Here is a 5787-nt window from a genome sequence, read left to right as displayed (position 1 = left end):
CTCTCTCTCACTCTAACTACCAAACGGGTCTAAAGGCTAAAGCACCACATGCAAGTGGGTTTTACAAAAGTCAAACATTTACAAAATCATGAATGAAGAACTTTGCACCCCAACATTCTCCCCCTCAAAGTTAGGAATGAATGCCCCACTTCAAATCTTCCAAAATCAAGCACTACGCGGTTCGAGCCTCAAAGGTGACACATGTCGAAACGAACTTCAGTCTTCAATTCTTCCATGACTCTTCAATTTGGGCTCTAGGATGTGAGACCATACAATCCGAGCAGCAACGAATGATTAAGAGTATTCCAAACTCCAAATAATCACCCAATAGTTGCGCATAAAAACACACCCCAAAAATCTTCAATAAATCCAAACCCATTTCGAATACATCACTTCCGAGCTTCCAATTGCATCATCTCATGGCTTCAAAACTTCAAGATCACTTCGGTCTTCAAATCCGCGTAATATGAAAAATTCAAGTTCGAATTTCCATATAAAACTTCTCCCCCTTTTTATAATCGAAATTTGATTATAAAACTTCAAAGGAAAAAGAACGTGCTCTATTTGGAATTTTTCATGTCAAAACTCCCCCTTAACATGTGGCATAAACTTTGTGCTTCAATCCGGAAAACCCAAAAAATATTCAATTTTTATTGCCGTTCACGGATCGCCTTTGACAAAATTTCTCAAAAATGGGTAGAAATTCTCAATTTCAAAATTCTGCAGTGACTCGTTGCGCCCAAAACAGCAAAATATGCAAAACTCTCCCCCTTTTCCAAAGCTGGGTAGAAAGCGTCAATTTGCACAAACTGCAGGGGCCTGAAATGCACTTCTTCAATTTTCAGCAAAAATTAGTCTTTTTTCGAATTTGAGTGAAAACTGCCAAAAAGTCGAAGTTTCAGGGACCATCTTCGTAAATTCTGCCCTTGTTGCTCAAACATACGAAGACTAGTTCAAATATACGAAGCCTTAACCAATTTTCGAAGTTGGGTGAAAAGTGTCAAATATTCGAAACTTGAGTTAATTTGCGAAGTGACAAAAATTTGAAGCTTCAGGGGTTGTTTTTGAAACTTTCCTTTTCTTTTTCAATTCATACGAAGACTTTTTGACAAAACATACGAAGCATACGAAGAGACTATTATGAACAGTGATGAACAGTAATAGCCTTCGTATGTTAACCCAGTTCCAGTTCCAGCTCCCTTCGTTTCTTACTGATCTTCATTACACCCATCGATTCCAATACCCAAGGCTTCGTTATATCAAGATCCAGTTCATCAACATCAACCATTTCAATTCTTCGCATATGAATCATTCGAAAATCAACACTATACCTAAAAAATCATCAGTTCATTGCCTTCGTTCATCAACATTACAAACATAAACCCCCTTCGTTCATATTCTTTATACCCCTTCGAATGAAACAAATCCATTCTTCGATATCAAAACATTCGAAATCAACAACCAAATCTCTTCATCTGTTCGTTCTTCATCCTTCGCTTTTTGTAACTAACCCACAATTAAAATCTTCGATTTCCAGGAATCGAAATCAACAATCAACAATCAAAAACGACTCCAAACATCTGTTCTTCTCTTTTTAATCTAACCCAAAACAAACGAAATTGATTCTTACAGTTCTTCATGTTTGACCTCTTAATTTCAGACAATATATCATCAATCAACATTCAAGAACCTGAATTCTGACTTTTTAGTTTGACTATTCATTCATCCGTTCTTTAATGTTCTTCATCAATTCATCATCAAAATTGCATAACATCTTCAAATCGATGATCAATTGCATAAAAAAAATAAGATTCAAGACCACACAAAATCAAGAAATCGATCAAATGAATCATAACTAAGAAAATCGATTTTGTTTAACAGGTAACACATCTGATTCATAAATTGAATCATGATAAAGAACTAACGGTATAATAGCAACAATCGAGACTCAAGATCAAGAAATCGATTACGATTTTCAGTCAATCAACCAATTAACAAAAATTAGGACAACAAGGTTGAAGAATCACATGCCGTCACACAACAGATGAGTTGAAGGTACAAGTGAGATATGTGTGTGTATAAGTCGATTGACGAACAAGATTTTCTAGTGAATCGTATTTCTTTCGGGTCTTTTAAATGGACGATTGGGCCCAAATGATTTATCAATGAACAGTAACAGTGAGATTGAATATTGGGCTCAAATCAGACTTATGAACAGTGAATATTTCGAACAATTCTTGTAAAAATATTGATGTCGGAATTAAAAAGAGATTTTAAGAATATGATATTGATCTAAAAAAAATTTGACTGAATCAACAATGGGTTTGAAACGGATTAGATCCAACGAGTCAAAATATCAAAAATAAAAAATGTAACACACGAATTCAACGAGATTAAGAGAGATCATAGAGAGAGACTCACCAAAATTGCTCAAAATTGTGAAAAAAAATTTGCCAAACCAGAGAATCGTTCTTCAAATATCACCTTGATCTTGAAGACCCGCTCTGATACCAATTGTAGAGACAAAGAACATGGTTTGGCATGCGGAATTAAATCTTGCACAATTGAACATGGTGATTTGGGTGTTTAAGAGATATATTGAATGTATATGGTGTTACAAAAAGGATCTAGATCTAGACTACATAATTAACACACACTTACACACTCACTTCTACATCTCTCAAAGCACACCTCTACAAGTGGACAAACCCACTATTTATAGAGGTGTTTACATTTCTCTCTCTCACTCTAACTACCAAATGGGTCTAAAGGCTAAAGCACCACATGCAAGTGGGTTTTACAAAAATCAAACATTTACAAAGTCATGAATGAAGAACTTTGCACCCCAACAGTTGATTAATAATTAGTAGATTTAGAACTAAATTGCTAATACTTCTTTAATTAGTAACCAACAGTAACAGTCAAAGCTAATGTATAACCATTGAGTGAAAGCGGATTTGAACCAACAGAAGTGTTTGTTTATTGATTTAAAGAATTAAGTTCATCTAAACTTGCAAAATTAGATAAAACCCCTTCCTTTGTTAGTAATTAGGTTAGTTTAGTAGTAAATAAATCAATTAGTCAACATTGTTCCCTGTGAGCGACGCCCGACTTACCAAATTATTCTATAATTTGACTAGGTACACTGCCTAGGTGCATTTTAGTTAAGTTAAGTTAGTTAGGTTATAAATTATAAAATTAGTGGGTCCTTTTGTGCACATAACCTACAAACTTCGTTTACCACATGAACTTAGCAACATTCACCCTGTCTTCCACGTTTCAAATCTCAAGAAATGCCTATCCGACGAAACCCTTGTGGTCCCTCTCAACGAAATTGAAATCAACGAAAACCTGAACTTCGTGGAAGAACCAATCGAAATCGTAGACCGGGAGGTCAAACGAACAAAGCAAAGCCGCATCCCGATAGTGATGGTTAGCTGGAATACCAAGCAGGGACCCGAATTCACTTGGAAGCGCAAGGATTCAATGAAACAGAAGTACCTACATCTTTTTTTTCAAAACCATGATTTGTACCTTTATTCTTGAATTTCGGGACGACATTCCCTCTAATGGGGGGATGATGTGACAACCCGAAACTTTTATTCTGTATGATTGGTTAACTTTTTCAACATTAAACTCGATTTCGTTACCTTTTAACTCCATTTAAGGGTTCGTTTAAGTGTTCTAAGCCCGAGTACAGCTGGGAATGAGATTAGCAATGAGTCTACAAGTCGTATAGGGCCCAAACTGGGCCATACACCCTCCTGAGAGGTGTGTACAGCCGCACAACCATCCCCCAGCCGCACACTCCCCTCTGTATATATAAGGGGTGACCCCCTTCACTCATTCCTTTCCTTTGGCTGCACTCTACTTTCTCTCTCTAGAAACTTCATCCAAGAACACTCCAAAGGCCTAAAAACATGAAATACTCCATCATTCATCTTGTTATACTGGTAAGACACCTTGAACTAAGCCTAAACTCTTCATGTTCTTCGTGTTCTTCGTCACTTGAAGGTGTATGGCCGCACACCTTCATAAGGTGGACGTACACACCTTAAAACCCTCCAAAGTGAGAGTTTGGGCCTCCATCTTTTAGTTGGATTTGGTTTGAGCCTTAAAACACTTGAAAATTTGACTTTTGAGCATAAATGAAGAGTGTACAACCGCACACCCCTGTGTGCAGCTGCACACACCCTGGCCGCACACCCACCTTTATGGCCTTACACCCACTTTAATGCTCATATTTGGCCTTAAACTTGCAAAAACCACTAAGTATGGGACCTAGAACAACTAGTACAAGCATTTCCAAGAGCTTAGGGTGGTTTCCCGTCATGTTTAGTCATGAAATACCCTAATATAATACGTATATGTGTTACCATATGTTAATAGGTTCCACTTGCGTAAGAAACATTAGTTGACACTCAGCACTCATACCGATCGTACACTCGAATCCTACATTAAATAGTGAGTTCACACCCCTAGGATTTTATAGTTTTTAAAACGTTTTCAAGGGGATACTAGCCACACATAAAGGTTTTCATAACTTAAAAACTGATGCAATTACAACTGTATTTCCATCAAACATTTAGATACTTTATCCCTTTTGTATTATGCGGAGCATAAGGGACGCTTTCTAAACCTAATTGCATAGTTTTTCGAACTAACATGAACATAACAAACCAGTCAAACTATAATAGGTATAGTTTGGGAAATTCATTACCGGTTTTATAGATTCAAACTTCATGCAAACTCAAACACATAAACTATGACAGATTTAGTTTATCCATTACTACAAAAACAAAACTAGAGTATCTTGCTAAATAATTATTTTGTGTATAAAATTATTTATACTCTACGCCGTATACAAACGATTTCGAACACGAGTATCACAAAACAACACATAAACTAGTAAATATAGGATTGTGAGACCTATCTTCGTTTTGCCCTTCGGGGTACCAATAAATCCTCTCCGGTAGTATAACCAAAGTCTCCTGGAGGGAGAACGTGAAATTTGTGAATAGATATATTCGGGACCGACAATCCCACACCTGAATTGTTAGCTATAGTTAGGCGGGCACGCTTGGGGTGACAAATTTTGTAATCGTACGACGCCTGAAGAAACGTCAAGGAGGTCAGCGGTCATGTTAGCATGGCTATACAAACTCACAATAGTATCAACTAACCTTTGTTTACGGGATTTCATTCTTCTATAGTTATATTTTAATTAATAAAACTACCAATTTACTTACTGGAGGGTATTCCAGGGACACAAACTTTGGTTTTATTTTACGTAATAAAACTACTATACAAACTGGTGGTAGCCAGGGTTTTCAAACATATCATACACTACGTACTGATGGTAGCTAGGGTTTTCAAACAGATTAAACACTACGTACTGGTGGTAGCCAGGGTTTTCGAACAAAACTTACACTACATAGTGGTGGTAGCTAGGGTTTTCACACGGAACATACTTTTCATACAGAAATCAACAAACATGTTAGAAAATATTGGATTTTCTTGGAAAGCATGCATAAATACTTCAGAACTTGATAACAATGGTTTTCGATACAACCTTTGGTTTATTTTACGTAATAAAACTACCAATTTACTTACTGGAGGGTATTCCAGGGACACAACCTTTGCTTTTATTTTACATAATAAAACTACTATACAAACTGGTGGTAGCCAGGGTTTTCAAACAGATCATACACTACGTACTGGTGGTAGCTAGGGTTTTCAAACAGATCATACACTACGTACTGGTGGTAGCCAGGGTTTTCAAACTAA

This window comes from Lactuca saligna, chromosome 3 (assembly GCF_052625555.1).
Source record: "Lactuca saligna cultivar CGN05327 chromosome 3, ASM5262555v1, whole genome shotgun sequence".
Lineage (NCBI taxonomy): Eukaryota > Viridiplantae > Streptophyta > Magnoliopsida > Asterales > Asteraceae > Lactuca > Lactuca saligna.
Note: the sequence above shows the minus strand (reverse complement) of the source record.